The 21319-nt window shown below is 42.4% G+C and overlaps 1 protein-coding gene across 1 annotated transcript in view; it reads left to right on the top strand.

Annotated features, from left to right (window-relative positions):
• The window catches only part of GPR158 (G protein-coupled receptor 158), a 409668-nt gene that overhangs the window by 293173 nt on the left and 95176 nt on the right, over positions 1-21319 (top strand). The window lies entirely within an intron of this gene.

Genomic DNA, 21319 nt, shown 5'->3' with positions numbered 1-21319 from the left:
CACAGTAGCTTGCCGATAAATAAGGCATTTAATTTTTAGACAGTAGTCTAAATTCAGTTGCTTGCCTGCTGCCAGTGTGTGTCAGGCCCTCTTCCACTGACTGTAGTGTGCCCACTGCCAGTGCCAACCATTCATACCGGGTGGCACAGTAGCTTGCCGATAAATAAGGCATTTAATTTTTACACTTTAGTGTAATTTCAGTTGCTTGCCTGCTGCCAGTGTGTGTCAGGCCCTCTTCCACTGACTGTAGTGTGCCCACTGCCAGTGCCAACCACTGATACCGGGTGGCACAGTAGCTTGCCGATAAATAAGGCATTTAATTTTTAGACAGTAGTCTAAATTCAGTTGCTTGCCTGCTGCCAGTGTGTGTCAGGCCCACTTCCACAGACTGTAGTGTGCCCACTGCCAGTGCCAACCACTCATACCGGGTGGCACAGTACCTAGCACGCGTAGTACCACTTATCTAAAAAAAAAATGACAGGCAGAGGCAGGCCACCCCGCAGGGGCCGTCGTGGTCGTGGTGCTGTGATTTCCACTGTCCCTGGAATAATGCCCAGTTTTCAGAGGCCACGTACCCTGAACCCGAAAAATTCAGAGGACGTAGTTGACTGGCTTAGACAGGACACCCAATCTTCAACAGCTTCCACTAAGAACCTTGACGCACCATCCTCCTCCAACTCAGCTTCGGTCACCTGCTCTCAAGTTACCACGCACCCGCCCGTCGCCACTACCACCACAGCCACCACAGCCGCTTCACTTGATCCGTCAGAGGAGTTATTTACACATCAGTTGGATGCAATTAGTGATGCGCAACCATTATTGCCAGATGATGTAGATTACGGGGATATGTCTCAGTCAGGCAGGATTACACACATGGACGTACAGTGTGATGATGATGATGTTGTACCCGCTGCTGCTTCCTTTGCTGAGGTGTCAGATACAAGTGAAGCGGTTGATGATGACGATGTGTCCACGGATGCCACGTGGGTGCCTGCTCGAAGAGAAGAAGAGGGGGAAAGTTCTGAAGGGGAGACAGAGAGAATGAGGAGACGAGTTGGAAGCAGGGGGAGGTCGTCGCAAGGAGTTAGTGGCACAGTCAGACAGCATGTATCGGCACCTGGGGTCAGCCAGACAGCACGCCAGTCAACGCATGCTGTTGCCACCACTAGAATGCCGTCATTGCAAAGCTCAGCAGTGTGGCATTTTTTTTGTGTGTCTGCCTCTGATAAAAGCAATGCCATTTGCAACCTGTGCCAAAAGAAACTGAGTCGTGGGAAGTCCAACACCCACCTTGGTACAACTGCTTTGCGAAGGCACATGATCTCACATCACAAACGCCTATGGGATCAACACATGAGTACAAGCAGCACACAAACTCAAAGCCACCATGCTCCTCCTGGTCCTGCATCTTCAGCCACGTCAACCACTGCTGTCCTCCCTGCCCCCTCTCAACCACCCGCCACTCCATCTCTCACCTTCAGCAGTTCCTGCTCATCTGCCCACAGTCAGGTGTCTGTCAAGGACATGTTTGAGCATAAGAAGCCAATGTCACAAAGTCACCCCCTTGCCCGGCGACTGACAGCTGGCTTGACGGAACTCTTAGCCCGCCAGCTTTTACCATACCAGCTGGTAGAGTCTGAGGCCTTCAAAAAATTTGTCGCTATTGGGACACCACAGTGGAAGGTACCCGGACGAAATTTTTTTTCAAAAAAGGCAATCCCAAACCTCTACCATGTCATTGAAAAGGAAGTCATGGCATCTCTGGCATACAGTGTTGGGGCAAGGGTCCATCTGACCACTGATACCTGGTCTGCAAAGCACGGTCAGGGCAGGTATATCACGTATACTGCGCATTGGGTCAACCTGCTGACGGCTGACAAGCATGGAATGCGTGGCTCTGCAGCGGAGTTGGTGACACCACCACGACTTGCAGGCAGACCTACTGCCACCTCCTCTACTCCTACTCCATCCTCTTTAATTTCCTCCTCGGCTGAGTCCTCTTCTGCTGCGGCGTCTGGCTGCACATCAACTGATTCCCCCCAGCTCCCCAGGGGCTATTCCACATCCCGGATACGACAGTGTAACGCTATCTTGGGGTTGACTTGCCTGAAAGCAGAGAGCCACACAGGACCAGCACTCCTGTCCGCCCTGAACGCACAGGTGGATCAGTGGCTGACCCCGCACCAACTGGAGATCGGCAAAGTGGTGTGTGACAATGGAAGCAATCTGTTGGCGGCATTAAATTTGGGCAAGTTGTCACATGTGCCGTGCATGGCACATGTGTTGAATCTCATCGTACAACGTTTTGTGTCTAAGTACCCAGGCTTACAGGACGTCCTCAAGCAGGCCAGGAAGGTGTGTGGCCATTTCAGGCGTTCCTACACGGCCATGGCGCACTTTTCCGATATTCAGCGGCGAAACAACATGCCAGTGAGGCGCTTGATATGCGACAGCCCGACACGTTGGAATTCAACACTCCTAATGTTCGACCGCCTGCTCCAACAAGAAAAAGCCGTCAACGAGTATTTGTATGACCGGGGTGCTAGGACAGCCTCTGCGGAGCTGGGAATCTTTTTGCCACGTTACTGGACACTCATGCGCAATGCCTGTAGGCTTATGCGTCCTTTTGAGGAGGTGACAAACCTAGTCAGTCGCACCGAAGCCACCATCAGCGACCTCATCCCATTTGTTTTCTTCCTGGAGCGTGCCCTGCGAAGAGTTCTGGATCAGGCTGTAGATGAGCGTGAAGAGGAAGAGGAAGAGTTGTGGTCACCATCACCACCAGAAACAGCCTTGTCATCATCGCTTGCCGGACCTGCAGCAACGCTGGAAGAGGAGTATGAGGAAGAGGAGTCAGAGGAGGAATGTGGCGGCTTTGAGGAGGAGGAAGACCAACCACAGCAGGCACCCCAGGGTGCTCGTTGTTGTCACCTATCTGGGACCCATGGTGTTGTACGTGGCTGGGGGGAAGAACAGACCGTCAATGACATCAGTGAGGACGAGGAACGGGAAATGAGAAGCTCTGCATCCAACCTTGTTCAAATGGGGTCTTTCATGCTGTCATGTCTGTTGAGGGACCCACGTATAAAAAGGATAAAGGAGAACGATCTGTACTGGGTGACCACGCTACTAGACCCCCGGTATAAGCAGAAAGTGGCAGAAATGTTACAAAATTACCGAAAGTCGGAAAGGATGCAGCAGTTCAAAACCAAACTAAAAAATATGCTTTACACAGCTTATAAGGGAGATGTCACAGCACAACGGGAATCTAACAGGGGAAGAGGTGAGTGTAATCCTCCTCCTACCACGGCGGCAAGGACTGGACGATTTACAGATGTGTTGTTGATGGAGGACATGCGGAGCTTTTTCAGTCCTACTCATCGCCACAGCCCTTCGGGATCCAGCCTTAGAGAACGACTCGACCGACAGGTAGCAGACTACCTCGCCTTAACAGCAGATATCGACACTCTGAGGAGCAATGAACCCCTTCACTACTGGGTGTGCAGGCTTGACCTGTGGCCTGAGCTATCCCAGTTTGCGATAGAACTTCTGGCCTGCCCTGCTTCAAGTGTCCTGTCAGAAAGGAGCTTCAGTGCAGCAGGAGGCATTGTCACTGACAAGAGAAGTCGCCTCGGTCAAAAAAGTGTTGATTACCTCACCTTCATAAAGATGAATGAGGCATGGATCCCGAAGGGACTGACAGTGGGGGATACGTTTGACTAACAAAAGGCCTGATTACATGCCTTGGCCTCAAAATGGTCCCCACGCTGCTGTATTTAATGTCTGCATACCGGATGACTTTCGTGAATTCTCCACCACCAACTAGGGTTCAAGCCGTAATGTTTTAGTCACTTTTCTGCCTGGAAAACATAAATTTTTCCGGCCGCTGCTACAATAGCGTCTGCAACAGTGCCATTATTTTTCAGGCATGTGTACATGCCTAATTTTTCTGTCCTATGGTGCAGCACTGTGGCTGCAAAAACAAACCAAAAAAAAAAGGCACATACAAGTGTCAATTCCCCTTCGTGATCGTTACCTTGTTGTGGTGAAGGGGCTTGCGTATCACAATGAAGCAATCATCATCACCTCTATAAAAGTGTGTTGGCAATGTTGCCACACCCCAGATGATAAGGCCGTTGCTTCATTATGGTCAGACCAAAAGCGATCGGGTGGCCACGCTACTAGACCCCCGGTATAAGCAGAAAGTGGCAGAAATGTTACCAAATTACCAAAAGTCGGAAAGGATGCAGCAGTTCAAAACCAAACTAAAAAATATGCTTTACACAGCTTATAAGGGGGATGTCAATGGGGGATTCGACAATGGTTAATCAATTCGACCGGATAGGGTCCGTAACAGGGATTAAACTGATAGCAATAGTACTAGTTAAGACACCACTCATATAGGGTGTCACAGCACATTGCTCTGTGCACGCGCAGTGCCCCAATTTGGGAGTAAGAGGACCGACCAAGCTGCTTTTTCCATCTCCCGGTTCCTGAAATCAATTCAGTTTAGTGTATGAGAGTTTGGTCTGTCACTGTGAAGGCAGTCGAAGGTACCCGGCCTAAATTTTTTTTCATAAAAGGCAATTCCTGATATGGGACGTAACAGGGATTAAACTGATGAGAATAATACTACAGAAAATACCACTCATATCGGTGGAGGGAGCCAGCGTTTTTTTAACCATCTCCCCGTTCAAAAAATCTATTTAATAAATGGCCCCCAGATTGGGGATGTTAGAGGGATTAAACTGATGAGAATAGTACTACAGAAAATACCACTCATATCGGGTGTGACAGTAAATTGCACGGCGCAGACGCAGTCACCGTGGATTAAAACAGAGTGGAGGGAGCCAGCGTTTTTTTAACCATCTCCCCGTCCGAAAAATCTGTTTAATAAATGGCCCCCAGATTGGGGAGTCGGGGACGTTAGAGGGATTAAACTGATGAGAATAGTACTACAGAAAATACCACTCATATCGGGTGTGACAGTAAATTGCACGGCGCAGACGCAGTCACCGTGGATAAAAACAAAGGGGAGGGAGCCAGCGTTTTTTTAACCATCTCCCCGTTCGAAAAATCAATTCAATTGACCTTTCGGGGACCCTTGGTGTTGTACGTGGCTGGGTGGAGGAAGAAACCTTCAATGACATCACCGGGACGTGGCTAGCTTGGTATCCAACCTTGTGCAAATGGGGAGTTTGCGGTTGTGCAAATGAACTGTTTGCGGTGCATTAAAAGGGGAGTTTGGTCTGTCAATGTCTGTGATGCGGGCGTAACCCTTACACTACCTGATCGATACAACATCATACCTGATCGTATACACACACTGGATGTTTTAAAGCACGTTATTCCAAACAATTTAGGAATGTTAGTTGATTTATGCCCTTTATGGATTAAAACCCGACTCTGCGTCCACTACGTAATTTTCCATGGGAGTTTTGCCATAGATCCCCCTCCGGCATGCCACAGTCCAGGTGTTAGACCCCTTGAAACAACTTTCTCATCACTATTGTGGCCAGAAAGAGTCCCTGTGGGTTTTAAAATTCGCCTGTCTATTGAAGTCTATGGCGGTTCGCCCGGTTCGCCAGTTCGCGAACATTTGCGGAAGTTCGCGTTCGCTGTTCGCGAACTGAAAATTTTATGTTCGCGACATCACTAGTTCTAAATAGATTTTTACAAACTTTGCTAACCCTTTAAGTGTTTCACAAGAATTAAAGGAAAATGTAGATGAAATTTCAGAATTTCACTGTTTTGGCAGATTTTTCATTTCAAGGGTTAACAGCCAAACTAAACTCAAAATTTCTTACTCTGATTCTGTAGTTTACAGAAACACCTCATATGTGGTCGTAAACTGCTGTACGGGCACACAGCGGGGCACAGGAGGAAAGGAATGCCATATGGTTTTTGGAAGGCAGATTTCACTGGGATGCACCCCTAGAGTAGAAACTCCAAAACAGTGACCCCATTTTGGAAACTACAGGATAGGGTGGCAGTTTTGTTGGTACTAGTTTAGGTTACATATGATTTTTGGTTGCTCTATATTACACTTTTTGTGAGGCAAGGTAACAAAAAATAGCTGTTTTGGCATGTATGATTTTTTTTGTGTCTCCATAATCTGAAAGCCATAGTTTTTTTTATTTTCTGGGCGACTCTCTTATGTAGGGGCTCCTTTTTTTCAGTATTTGATGGTTTGATTGGTACTATTTTAGGGTGCGTATGACTTTTCGATCGCTTGACATTAAACTTTGATGTAATGTGAAAAAAAAATGGCTTTTTGACACCATGTTTATTTGTTTATTTTTTACGGTCTTCATCTGAGGGGTTAGTTCATGTGATATTGTTATACTGCAGGTTCTTACATATGCGGCGATACCCAATATATATACTTTTTTTTAAAATTTATTAAAGTTTTACACAACAGCCTTTTTGAAACAAAAAAAAAATCCATGTTTTAGTGTCTTTATATTCTGAGTGCCATAGCGTTTTTATTGTTGGGAGATTGTCTTAGGTAGCATCTCATTTTTTGCGGGATGAGATGACGGTTTGATACAATTTTGGGGGGCATATGCCTTTTTGATCGCTTGTGTTTCACTTTTTGTGATGTAAGGTGACAAACAAATGATTGTTTTAGCACAGTTTTTTTTTTTTTTTTTTACGGTGTTGATCTGAGGGGTTAGGTCATGTGATATTTTAATAGACCTGGTTGTTACGGACACGGAGATACCTAATGTCTACATTTTTTTCACTTTTAACACAATAAAAGCATTTTTGAAACAAAAAATAAATCATATTTTAGTGTCTCAATATTCTGAGAGCCATAGTTTTGCCTGATTGTTTTATGTAGGGGCTAATTTTTTGCAGGATGATGTGATGGTTTGATTGGTACAATTTTGGGGGGCATATGCCTTTTTGATCGCTTGTGTTTCACTTTTTGTGATGTAAGGTGACAAACAAATGATTGTTTTAGCACAGTTTTTATTTTATTTTTTTCTACGGGTTCAAGTGAGGGGGTGGATCATGTGATATTTGGATCATGTGAGAACCCTCTCTTTGATTTATTGTTTTGCACCATAATCCGAAGCTGTAAACTAGGCTTAACATGGTGTATATGTTTTTCCCGAAGGGTCCCTTCAAAGTGGTTGTGCAAGATATCAAGCAGGAAACCTTATAAAATAATGAAATGAGCTATATTCACCTTTTAAATGGCTTGCTGCTCTAACACTGCCAGTTCTGACCATTTCTGTTTGTTGGAACTGATGTTGTCCTGTTCGTCTTCACATGACCACTGCAGCCAATCACTGGTCACAGCGGCCACTTGTCATTCTTGCTCATGGGATCTACTGGCCTCAGGGGTCATGTGCCATTGATGCATTGGTATACCTCTGATAGAGACAGACCATGTAGCTGCTATGGGGCTCGTGGAGGAAGGGGGCCCGGCCCTGCAGGAAAGCCCCACCTCCAATTGCACTTACATAGCTAACTGTGAAAACCTAGCTAGCTATGCAGAAGGACCTGCAATGATTTCATCAGCATGTGATTAGGGCAGCCATACAGAGTCAGTGATTTTACAGCTGAAAGACCTGTGATGATGTTATCGTCATGTGACCAGGGCAGGGAGATGGAGCTCAGCGGTGGAGAGGAAAATGTAGTGAAGCTACATGGGGAGGATCTTCTGTGTGTCCAAGGAAGAGAGGTGAGTGGTGTCCTGGGATTGCCAATAACATCCTAATACTGGGAGTTGTAATTTTGTCCTACTGTATCCCCCTCCATATAATGTTCACAGATGCCCTACAATAACAGTCTGAGCATGCTAGGATTTGTTGTTCTCTCCTCTTATAATATCCACTTATGCTGTATAATAACTGTCTGGTAAAGCTGGGGGTTGTAGTTTTTTCCTACTCTTCCATTTATTGGCCACTAATTTTCATCTACTTGCCCTTAGCGTTGTATTAGTCAGTTCTTCCATTATTAAATAATGAATACTATACATTTTAGGTAAAAAATTGGAGATTTGCGCTGTTCCAAGAGAAAGAACACTGTCTCTGCAGTGCCACCTAGTGGAGGTAGCGCCACTTAAAGGGTTGCTACCTCCACTAGGTGGCACTACAGAGATAGCTTTGTTTTTGTTGCGTTATCAGCATACCCTTTTTCCCAGGCTGCATGGCAATCTCCATAAGGAGAACCAGTACTTCCCCCAAGACCTACCGTAGGTCAAGAATTGAATATTTTTGAATTTATATTATCTTTTGGAAATCACAGGAAAAAGCTATTACATTCTTCATAATTTTTCTATCCTATTTGATCCCTGCTTGCTACTTCTAGTTAGCTAAATACAGCCCAGTAAATTAAATGAGTTTTCTCGAATTTGTTGTGCGGCTTGATTTTAGCTTTTGACAACGACTGCATAAATATTCATCTGTGTGCGGTCTTCACAGTAGATGTTCTGTGATCCAGATTCCACATAGCAGATCTGTGCTATATAAAGAAAATTGTATATATAAGTGTGTGGTGTGGGGAGCTTCTCTGTGGGTTAAAGACTCCTTCAAGCGAGAAAGCTGTGTGACCTACATACCCTCTTCTTTCGCAGCTATGTTAGCATAGTGATATTTGCTTTCTGAAATATCTTTCTCTCATGCCCTTAGAGCATTAGTGAAAAATATGCCCATTAAAACATGAAAAGACAAACACTGCATATTCCCAAGATACAACCCCTTCTGCTTTGAATTCTCTAATACCGGAACATTTTAAACAACTTATTTTTTTAAATAACTTACCTAACCTTATTAATTGCTTACACTTTATTCCTCCCCATGATAGCATTGCCTTTGTTTGTATTATGAAGAAATTTCTTTTTTTTTTTACAGCAAGAATTTTTGTAAAACAATATTATTTTTTATTATACTAATTATGTGGTTTTCACTCTGGCTACTGAGCTTCACAATGGGCTGACAATTTCTGTTCAGTAGAGATCACTTCTCAGCAGTCATCAATTTATCATCACAGGCAGGATTACAATGTTAGTGACACCGATCTATAAATAACACAGAATTCACCATTGGCAATAGGTGATCACCATAGCTCACCTCCTGTTTTTTCCTGCACCGATCACAGAGCATTCCGACAACACTCTACCTTGGAAGTCAATAAATCCTCTCCAGACTAGTGTTTCAATATGTCTTTTTCTGTGCTATGAACGTACAGTACAGACCAAAAGTTTGGACACACCTTCTCATTCAAAGAGTTTTCTTTATTTTCATGACTATGAAGGCATCAAAATTATGAATTAACACATGTGGAATTATATACATAACAAACAAGTGTGAAACAACTGAAAATATGTCATATTCTAGGTTCTTCAAAGTAGCCACCTTTTGCTTTGATTACTGCTTTGCACACTCTTGGCATTCTCTTGATGAGCTTCAAGAGGTAGTCCCCTGAAATGGTTTTCACTTCACAGGTGTGCCCTGTCAGGTTTAATAAGTGGGATTTCTTGCCTTATAAATGGGGCTGGGACCATCAGTGGCGTTGAGAAGTCAGGTGGATACACAGCTGATAGTCCTACTGAACAGACTGTTAGCTGCTTTTTTCTTGCCATAATACAAATTCTAACAGTCTATTCAGTAGGACTATCAGCTGTGTATCCACCTGACTTCTCAACGCCACTGATGGTCCCAGCCCCATTTATAAGGCAAGAAATCCCACTTATTAAACCTGACAGGGCACACCTGTGAAGTGAAAACCATTTCAGGGGACTACCTCTTGAAGCTCATCAAGAGAATGCCAAGAGTGTGCAAAGCAGTAATCAAAGCAAAAGGTGGCTACTTTGAAGAACCTAGAATATGACATATTTTCAGTTGTTTCACACTTGTTTGTTATGTATATAATTCCACATGTGTTAATTCATAGTTTTGATGCCTTCAGTGTGAATCTACAATTTTCAGTCATGAAAATAAAGAAAACTCTTTGAATGAGAAGGTGTGTCCAAACTTTTGGTCTGTACTGTATATCTGAACTGCTTTTAACACAGCAGTTTGTGCTGTTAAAAAAAAGTTCTGAAATATGTTATAGCAGCCACATCAAAGCTGACAGCGAAACGCGCGTTGGGGCACAGTCTGACGGGTTTTGGCAGAATTCTTTGGGTCAGTATGCTAGATTATCTGCTAGATATATGTTATTCTACTATGGCAGTATGTATGCTAATGTCCTGTGGATCCAGGATCGGAAGTCTGATTCTGTGACCATACTATGGGGACAGAGAAACATTATTTGTATGCACTGATTACATTTTCCCATGTATACTGTTGCACTTGCACTTTATATGAATATATTATTGATTGCCATATACCCGTAGTCTGATTAGGATTTTTAAATGTTCCTAACTGTCTGTGAGGCCAGAAACGGTTATAACTCTGTGTGTATTAATAAAATTGAGTATTATTTGAACTACAACTGATTATGGAGTTATAATTTATTATTTTGAATTTGATCTGTGTATTTTAAGATTAATTGTCAGTGCAGTTCTTCTCCACAGCACGGCCGCTCCATGTGCTCATACCCTAAGGCAGAGTGGCCTGGGTATACCTGGTTTTTAGAAATTTGTGACAAATGAAGTCGTAAAGAATCTGATTTCTTGGCTAACTTCAGCAAAGTTGCTGAATCAAATTTTTCAAAACTTCGCTCATCTCTAGTGATTACCTATTGCCTGTGGTGGATTTTGTGTGATCTACTGTATATACAGGAGTCAACTTTCAGGCCAGATGGCTGCCCCTATAATCATGTACAGAATATAGAACAAAAAAAAAAACTATAAAAAAAAATAAATAAAAATAATAAACTCTTAGAAAAAAGAAATGTGACAGTATCTGGTTTTATTAGTAAAAATAGTTGATACATTTCCTTTAAACACTGGGTGTATTGTCCACAAATATTTATACTAAAGGGGATGTTCATTTTGGACAATTATTTTTTGTTGGAGTTGTCACGCAATGGTTGATCACAGGATGTACCACTGTGGAGATCACCAGCAGTCAGTAGTAGATAAGTAGTAAAAAAGGAACAGAGAGGAAAATATCTCTACATATTGTAAGAGATTAGCTCTGTCTCTGGGGGTCTTCGGTCACAGATATCTCGCTGAAACCCGGTTTGCAGTCCAAACAGTGCATTTAAAAACAATAAACAAACACCTGCCCGGCTGGGCTCTAACTAAACATACGATACAATCCCTGACTCACCTATACAGTGCTGTTCAGATACAGTGTCAGATCCGGCTTCCTCAGCCAAGCGAATGCCAGTCCCCAGGCTGTAACACGGTCAGTCCAGGCCATTTCCCAGCCTCATGGTTTCACAGCCAAGCTGAAAACACACATCCAGAGCCTCACCTGGCCTCTAGTTGTAACTACACCCCCAACTGACCGTCTGGGATGGGCTTTTACTCCCCAGTAATGATTGTGGCACCTGGTGCTGCCTAAGACCTGCTGATTGATGGGGAAGAGATTGAAAAATCTGCCACACACAAACCCTAATAGCCATGAGGCCTCTCACCGCCTCACAATATCCAAGTCTTACAAGCCACAGTAATGAACAAGAGTTTGCTTTTTCCTTTAAAGGGGTTGTTCACACCCGGGGGCCTTTCAGACAGACCCTCTAGGCCTAGTGTGTCCGGACCAGGGCAGGAAATCATGAATCACCTGATCTCCACCACTAGGTTCCGGCTCCTTCACACCAGAAGCTGCTACAGATCTTGGGTCCCAGCCGCTTCTATAAATCTTGGGTCTCCTTGCATCAACATCCGGTTTGATGACCCCCATGCATCATGTCACCAGGTCACCGTTGTGGCCAGCTATAGACTGCAGCATCCACTTCAGCCCTGCCTCCAACTGGATGTTGACCCAGCAAGATCTGCAGCAGTGGCAGGGGCCAGAACCCAGCAGCAGGGATCAGGGTAAGTAGGATTCACACTGCAGGTCTGGTCACACTGGGGGGGGTCAGCCCGAAAGGCTCCTTGGGGAGAACAACCACTTTAAAGCCTCATTCACACGTCAGTGTTTTGGTCATTCATTCCCATCAGTGATTGTGACCCAAAACCAGGATTGGAGCCTCCATAGACATAAGGTATAAGGGAAAGATCTGCACCTGTTCTGTGTTTAGAGCCGCACCTGGTTTTGGCTCATAATCACTGATGGAAATCACTGACGTGTGAATGAGGCATTACCCTTTCAGGACCAGCATGTCAGAGGTAGCTGAGATCCTGAGGCTGATAGAACTGCTTCTACACTACTTCTGAATTGACAGGAGCCTCCTACCTTTCTGTAAGTGGGATTTATTCCTTCTTATCTGTTCTGTGAGCTCCAGAGCTGAAAACAAACATAATAGGAAATAAGAGAAAGAACATCAATGCAGTACAGTACTAGCAGATTCCACAGAAGGGATACACCCCTGTCTGTGAGTGAAATGCATCTAGCTTTGCAGCTAAAACAGGGAAAAATTAGGCTGAAAAAAACATTGGGGAAGCCCAAAAAGACACATTCTTTCACAGTTATAAGTTTAGAAAGAAGCACAACCTTTATGCAATATTTTTTTTAAAAATGTTGCTATGCTTTAAAGATGGCACCCGCTATGCTGTGTTTCTGCTGTTTCACACAGGGTTAGCGCCTGTGATCATTGATAATGCTGATCACGGACATTTAACCAATTAAATGCCGTAATCAATAGTTACCACAGCATCTGAGGTAGCTTTCCCCAAGAATGCTGTGCTCCCAAGCCCTGAACGGTCCCTTTACATGGCGATAGGTGGAGCTGTTCATCCTTTCTAGTAGCCTCATTCCTTCTGATGCATCCGAGGCTACTATAGCCCGGGTTCCTATGGGGGTCTGCAGGTGACAGAGCTCCATAGGAACATAGCATAACTCCTATAGGCTGCAATAATTCATTGCAGTCTAAGGGAGAAACAATCTAGCAATCACTTGTTAAAGTCCCCTAATGGGACTTTAAATATGTGTAAAATAATAAAATAAATTAATCACCCCCTTCCCCATAATAAAAATAGACAATAAAAAGAAATAAAGGATTATTTGCACCGCCGAATCCCAAAACACCTAAACTACTGTATTAAAATATAAATGTATTTATCCCACTCAGTGAATGCTGTAACAGAAGAAATAAACAAAACGGCCTATTCAACAAAAAGTGATTAAAAAAAGTCATATACACTCCAAAGTGGTATCAATAAAAACTACAGATTGCCCCACACAAAAAAACACCATCACACAGTTAGACATAACTATAAAAAAATGGATGGGGGTCAGAACACGACAATGCAAAGAATTTTTTTTATTTTTTCAAAGTTTTTATTTTTTTAGTATTAAGTAGTAAACACAAGAAAAATTATATAAATATGGTATTGCTGTAATCGTCCTGCCCATAATAGATATGAAGGGAACAGGTCATCTTTACTGCATAGGGAATCTTTGAAAACAAAACCCATAAAACTTTGGAGGAATTGTGTTTTTTTGTGCTATTTTTTCCAATTCCAACCCATTTACCTCATATGGCTATGTGAATGGAAAATAAATAAATAAAAAAGTTATGGCTCCAGGAAGGCAGAGAGTGAAAAACAAAAATGGAAAATCGCCCGAGGCTGAAATTGTTAATTTTCCATAGACAATTGGAGATGATGAATACTGTAGATAGATTTGATAGATAGACAGATACTGTAGATAGATACTGTAGATAGATATGAGATTGATAGATAGATATATTCTGTAGATAGATAGATATGAGATAGATAGATATATAGATCGATAGATATATTCTGTAGATATAGATATGAGTGAGATAGATAGATAGAATGTAAGAATAGTTTTCTGAGCTTTAGTAGTCCTGACACTCAATACAGAGAGAAATGCATCTTGAAATGTATGAATTCAGATGGCATGAGAAGGTAAGCAGAGAAGTCCTTCAGAGCAGTGACATGCTGTACATAATGTGGATGTGTCAGAGTGACAAGCTTGAAAATCAAAAGCTATACAGGAGGTCTATCATGCAGCCTGCTGCCAGTAACTTTGACCCTGAATATTCTTCATATTGACAGATAACGGGATGAGACTGTCATATCACCAGATTCTTTAGACAGATGTCATAAGTTAAGAATTTTATTGAATATTTAAGTCTGTACACATTTGAACTGAGCCCTGGACAAAGTCTAAGAAGTTATATTAGAAAAAGTTGTACATGTCAGTAAATTAACCTCACTTCATGTCTGATAATGGTCCACACATCTGGTCTTATTTCAGCGTCACTACATTTATATAGTTTTTTTTTGTGTTTTAATATAAAAATAAAAACTTTGAAAAAAATATTTTTTTTCTTTGCATCACCATGTTCTGACCCCATAATTTTTTAGATATTTACAGCTATGGAGCTGTGTGGGGGCTTATTTTTTTGTTCCAGTTTTTGTTTTTTTTGTTCCACTTTTTATTCCTTTTTTTGAGTGGCGACGTGACGAAAAAATGGCAAATTGGAAATTAAGATTATTTTTCTCTGTTACGGCATTCACCTTACGGAATAAATACATTTATATCTTAATAGTACGGGCATTTAGGGACCCGACAATGCTTATGATCGTTATATTTTATTGTTTTTTTATTTTTAATATGGGGAAAGAAGGACAATTTCATGTAGTGATGGGAGGGAGCACCCAGGTTCCTTCCTGACACACCCTAGTTTTGAGATCTTCTACCTGGTGTTGGTTCGGTATCAGTGATGGCCAGTTTGCAGTGTTCGCCAATGAACACATGCGGGCTGCCGTCTTAACTCACAAGTCCGGTGATGCACAGGTAAGCCCTTACCTGTGCCTGCGCCGCGAGCCGGTCTGAAACAAATGCGGTCACCCGGGAGCAGGGAGTTCCGAGAACAGCCGCCGGGGGCCTTCATCGGGCTGTTCTCGGAACTGCCTGCTCCCGCTGACCGCATTTGTTTCAGACCGGCTCCCCACACAGGCACAGGTGAGGGCTTACCTGTGCATCGCCGGACTTGTGAGTTAAGATGGCAGCCCGCATGTGCGAACTGGCCATTACTGTTCGGCATGCCCTTGGTTTGGTGGGTGTTGGGGGTGCAAGGAAGGGTCCAGCAAAGATGGGAAGCAACAATGCTGTGGCAAATGCAGGTATTGGTGCATACAATGATGAGGCCAGTTTTGCAACAAAAAAGAGTTCTTTATGACGGTGGCAGCATGAAGCAAATAAACAATATTTTTCACAGTTCAGATTATGCATGGACTGGCAGATCTTACACGGGTTGCAGTTCCAAGGTTCTCACAGTTCTATAGACTGCAAAGGTGGTAGACAGGTCAAATGCCCCCTTTGTCAACTCTGAATAAACAATGCAATCTTCCCAATTCAATCATGGGGTGCTGTGTAGACACTGCAAAATGTCTGTGATTGGCATTATCGCCGATCACCAACATTTCCTCTGGTAGTCTGCTGTGTGAAACAGCAGGCACCCAGCGGCTATGGCACCCACTTAGCTTCTTAGCAGGCACCATGTTTAAAGAATGGATTTCTGCTCTACATGTACAATAGAGGTCCTTAAGGGTTTAAAAATTAAGGAGGGGTTTCCAAAATTCTAAATTTATTGACTATCCTTGTAATAAACCAATGTGTGACTGGCGGATGTTCTACCCAGGCATTCTTCACCTATCAAAAAACAAAAGATCATCAGCAGTGGCTTCATCACTGCCGAACCTGATATGATGATGTCCATATTTGTGTCTGGCACTGCAGCTTAACCCTTTCAAGAACTAAGTTGGCATGAATGAATATAACTGTGTATTTTTACTGAAGTGAAATGCCTGTATTTATTCTGCATTATTAGGCCATCAATGTAAAATAACTGAAACCTTGTAAATCAGCACAGAATTTTGGACCTATCAACCAACATGAGGTTGCCAGGTGGTTGAGCACCTGCCGCCCGGATCAATCCTATCACATTAGAAATACTGCCTGGTAGGGTTGATCCTGCAAATTAAATGGTACCTATCTTCTGAACACTATTTCTATTCTTTATGCAATTGAAGACCTCAGTGCACTGAGGGGAGGGTCCTAGCCCCTCAGTGTACCCCACCATTTCAGCTTTCCAGTGATGGCCACGCCCTTCAATACACTGCAGCCCTCATTTGAATAAGGAATACAAGTATTTTTTTCTCAGGAAGATAACAACCAGTTCTCACAAGACAGATATCATCAGCAGAATTACGGCGCATTCACACGACCAGTGTTTTGCGGATCCGCAAATTGCGGACCGCACATGACTGGCACTATCATAGAAAATGCCTATTCTTGTCTGCAATTGCGGAAAAGAATAGGACATGCTCTATCTTTTTTTGCGGGGCCGCCGAACGGAACTACGGAATGTGGACAGCACGCGGTGCGGCCTCATTGAAACGTATGGGTCGGCCCATGTTCCGCAAAATTATGGAACGGGTGCGGACCCTTTCATACGGCCGTGTGAATGGGCCCTTAACTTTAATAGGGCTGTTCCTGCTGATACATGCTCTTTAAGTCTATAACTTTAAGCCTTTAGCAGAATAAGCATTACGGTAACTTGTCTAGTGATTTTCCTAAGAGGGAAAGATTTGTTATAAATATCTAAAGTAAAACTACAAGGAAGCAAATGTGTCCAAACCATTTATTGTTTAATTTCTAGGACATTAATGCAACCTGTCAGTGGTCTTCATAGCATCTAAACATGACGGCCTGCATTCATTATGTGGGTGTTTAATATCCCAGAATATACATTTATCTGCTATTTTACTCCTTATCCTCTGTGATTAGATCACTTTTGCCTCTAGGTTGATTGTTATGTTTTTTTATTTTTTTATTTTGTTTTATTACTGACTACACCCATTGTCATTGCTAGACGTGAATAGAAAGGTCAGTCACAAACATACCGTTATCATGGGACCCAGGCAGGTTATTTATCTCACGCGGCAATTATCTGTCAGTCTTATCCTTGCTCAGAATACCTAGTTGTTTGACCTCCTATTTAATCTGTCCTGTGAGATAATGCTCTGCCTTTCCGTCGGTGCTCCATGGAGAAGAACTGTTTTTAGTTTTTGTAGGAAAAGGGCCATTGCTGAATGAAAACTAGAAAAAAATTTCCCTTAATGAATACATAATTAGGCCTCATGCACACGACCGTTGTTTTATTCAGTGTCCGTTGTTCCGTTTTTCGTGATTTTCTGTGGACCCATTGACTTTCAATGGGTCCGTTGAAAATTCGGCTAATGCACACTTTGTCATCCGCGTCTGTGATCCGTGGTTCCAGTCCGTCAAAAAAATATAACCTGTCCTATTTTTTTCACGGAAAACGGTTCGCGGACCCATTCAAGTCAATGAAACCGTGAAAAAACGCGGAGGCACACAAGATTGTCATCCGCATCCGCGCGTCCACGTCCGTTTTTTTCCTATCATTTGCATGGCAAACTTGACTTAGACTTTTTTTTACTTTCCTTCATGTCTGGTGATCCACCAAAAATAAAGGAAGACACGGAAACAAAAACGGAAACGCATCACGGAACAACGGAACCCCATTTTGCGGAACGGAACACAACAACAGTCGTGTGCATGAGGCCTAAAGAGCAGAAAATGTGCCGTGGTGGCCCGCAGGAGGAAACATAGGGAGGAGAGGATGGGAACAGTGGCTGAGGCAATGAGGGTGGCGGTAGTCCTCACAGTGGCTTATCCTACTCCAACTCTCCCTCAGGTCATGTGGGGTCACAGTGAATGGTGAGTGCAACCCTTCTTCCCCTTGAGGCACACCTTGAACTTTGAGGATCTCCTGACTGGTGGTGTCTGGGGTGCCCTTGGTCTTAGGTGGTCATGTGGCATGGTGCAAAGCAGATAGGGAAGGTCTTGGGGTCAAAAGTGATGAACAATGACAAGGCCATCTTGATGATAACAAATAAAGTTGCTCTTTACTGAAAAGATGGTGTTGCAGTTCAAATATTTTGAGACCTAGTCTAGTAGATACAGTCTACTGCAGAGGAAAGAGACTCAAGAAGTCCTGTTAAGATAATTTCTCTTTAGAAGGCATGTGAATATGGTAGTGATGAATTTGTCATAATCTTATTTCATTAGTCCTACAGCAAACAGAAGCATTACATGGCCCCTGTTGAAATCATGGGGCTGTACATGTAAGGGTGGGGTTACACGACAATCTTGGCTGTGACACAAATCACGTGACTGAGAATCGCTGTGTTGCAGTGCAGCCATTGAACTTAATGGGGTCACAGTGTGACTCGCAAGTTTCCACAAACATGACCAAAGAATGACAAAAAATCCAGCATCGTTTTGAGTCTCACAATGATCCTGTTCAGAACTGCAACACAGAGATCCTTGGTCGCACAATGGGTGTCGTGGCCATGATGATTATGTAGCCCCAACCGCTAATGAGTGACTCTTTCCTCTGGCTTAAAATGGAATCTGAGCAGGATCTCTCATCTATTACTTTCATATGCCTAAATAGGGCACATTATTGGAAGCTGCCTTATGGTCGGTTTCCTTTTTTTGTCGCTGTAAAAAAAGTGTTGTAAAAATTGCATTCCTTCTTTTACCATGTGACTTTTACAGGCAGAACACTTTGGGAGTAATTTTCATGAGGGAAATATCTGGTCAGTTTTGCTTAACTCTTTAGCACATCTTTATAAATAAAACTTTTGTCTAGAAATTCCACTCCAGTTTTCCTACACCACCCCTTTACTGGAGTGAGTTGCCGACTTTTTAAAAAAAAGTTCCAGTGATAAATCTGGAGTGGAGATAATTAACTGTCCTCTTTAGAAAACTATAATGAGTGGTTTAAAAATGCCAAAATTCACAAATGTCTGCACAAGGAAGCCCAAATATAAAAAATGCCCTGTTTTGCAACTTTTTGAAGTCTGAATTCTGGTGTTTTAGGATATGATAAATTCTCCCCATTCATTCTGCATGTTTTACCTGTAAAAACCATGCAGCTTTTACAATTTTTTATGACGTCAAAGACTGCAACATGTAAACCCAGTTTCAAGTAGACAACACCTATTAGGCATGTACATCTGATTTTCGAACTGATCCCCATGATGTTTACCCCTATTTCTCCAATAACTCTTTTCCTAAAAAAAAGAAAAAGTCACTTGTTGAAAGTAGTTAACGTGATCTCCAATTATTTTAATGTGGTTGTATGAAAATTACATGCCCTCATGTTTGATACAAATAAAACACTATTTGTTATGGTTCATATACCAGAGAACAGTGTCAGTGCACTCTAAAAGTCGCAATCCTTTTGGCACTGGCTAAACCGAGGCATGGAGTCTAAGGGATACCCTGGTTCTCACTCTTTAATCCTTGTACAGTGATAGACTTCATCGCAGGAGAACCCCAGGTCACAATCTTGAAGTGGCATATAACCCTATAAGTAGGAAGACAGGATGCATCAGTCCTAGGAATAATCCATTACAGTAGTCATAAATAAACTAGAGGTCAAGAAATGAGGTGTCAAGGTAGGTATTCTAGGTACTAGAGTAAGTTTAGGGACTGGGCCAAGGTCAAAATTGAGGAAGCAACAGATGTATCGGCAGACTTAATAGAAGGGCTAGGCAAAGCCAAAGTCAGGAACAAGGTCAAGGTCGAGACAAATCCAGTATAGTATAATGTACAGTAGCAAACAAGAGCCAGAAAATGTTTGTATCTTGATTTCCAGGGTATGGTCAAGCAAAAGGGGAAGTACTACACAGAAACCTGGAGAAAGATGTGACAAAGTTTACATCCACTTGGTGGAGTTGGTTATTCTTAGCAGTGTAGAGAAATGTACCTTCTTTTCTTGCCTGAAATCAAGATTAGTCAATATTTTCCTGGTTCAGGTTTTGATTAGAGATGGAGAGATAGGGATTAGACATCCGGCTGCTTCGCCGAAATTAACTATGAAATTAAATTTCGAATTACTTTGTCACAAATCATATTACATTGTCTATAGCGGGCCCAATGATGTGGAACTGTGATCGCACCACCCCCCATCATTGAACCCCGACGCCGGATGCAACATGGATCTGACAGTCACCTTAAGGCCTATTAGGGGTTATTCAGGGGTTAGAAATACATACTAATCTCATCCATTTGCTCGTGGAGAGATCATCACGCCATCTTGAAAAAATGCTGCAAATCTATCGCACGCTAATGTGATGACATCACCACCTCATCGTGCTAGCCGGGTGCCGTGACATCACACATCAGGATTTAGTGCCTTTTCTTTAAATCGAGATGGCTGCAGTGGCCTCTCAGTGAGAAAATGGATGAGCCGAGTATGTATTTTTTCTATTTTTTTTGTTTTTTTTATGCCATTTCTGAAAAAATTGATTCGTTACCATAAAGTGCGAGGAAATTCGGCTTCGCGACTAATTACATTTTTCCTGAAGTTCGGATCAAAGTCCACTTTGTTAACTTCGATCTCCTCAACACTAGTTTTGATGATTGACCCGATTCACTAATAATTAAGATACATTAGCGATTTAAGTCATAAGGTCTTACATTTCTCTTTGGCAAATATATGAGAACAATCACAGAATTGATTCTCTTCTTGTATCCTATGGACCAGCAAATGATCAAATCATGTCAATCAGTTAAACTGAGTAGTCAATGAACTCCTTTGTAATCTCAAGCTTTCCTCTCATCCCATGCTTTATTTTCTACATGTACGATAATTTAATGTTTACTGTATATTCTACACTTGTTTCCCCGTGTTTTTTTTCCCCTGTATTTGATTGTGTATGTTGGATACATTTTTCAAATTTACAATTTTCAACCCAATACCATTCATTCCATTGAACCACACAAAGCAGATTGCATATGCATCTTTATGTCTATAGCCAACATCTGTTAGCAAATCTACATTTTCTTAGTATTTTAACACTCAAGCAGGAAAAAAAAAAGTATATTCTTCAATATATTATTAGAAGAATGAACTGGATGCATTTAGTGGTACAGGGAGAGCGACTTGGACTATTAGCTCCTCGTGATATGGCGATGATAGATGGATGACCTAGCTCTTCTAAATGTATTTTCACCTCATTAGTTTGTAAATTGCCCTTGCTATGTGCAGTGGGCTGAGAAGCTATTCTAAATCCATTTGTTTCATGTTTGTTTAGATAAAATAAACTTAAGATTTGTTTTTATTTTTTTACCTGTGCACTATACAGTATATTATTCATTTACAACATCTAGAAAAATGTTGAAGCATCTGCAAAGGACTAAAATCAGGTAATAATGATTGTCAACTCTCTGCTCTTCAACAG

This window comes from Bufo bufo, chromosome 5, assembly GCF_905171765.1.
Source record: "Bufo bufo chromosome 5, aBufBuf1.1, whole genome shotgun sequence".
Lineage (NCBI taxonomy): Eukaryota > Metazoa > Chordata > Amphibia > Anura > Bufonidae > Bufo > Bufo bufo.
Note: the sequence above shows the minus strand (reverse complement) of the source record. Positions and strands in the feature narration are given on the sequence as shown.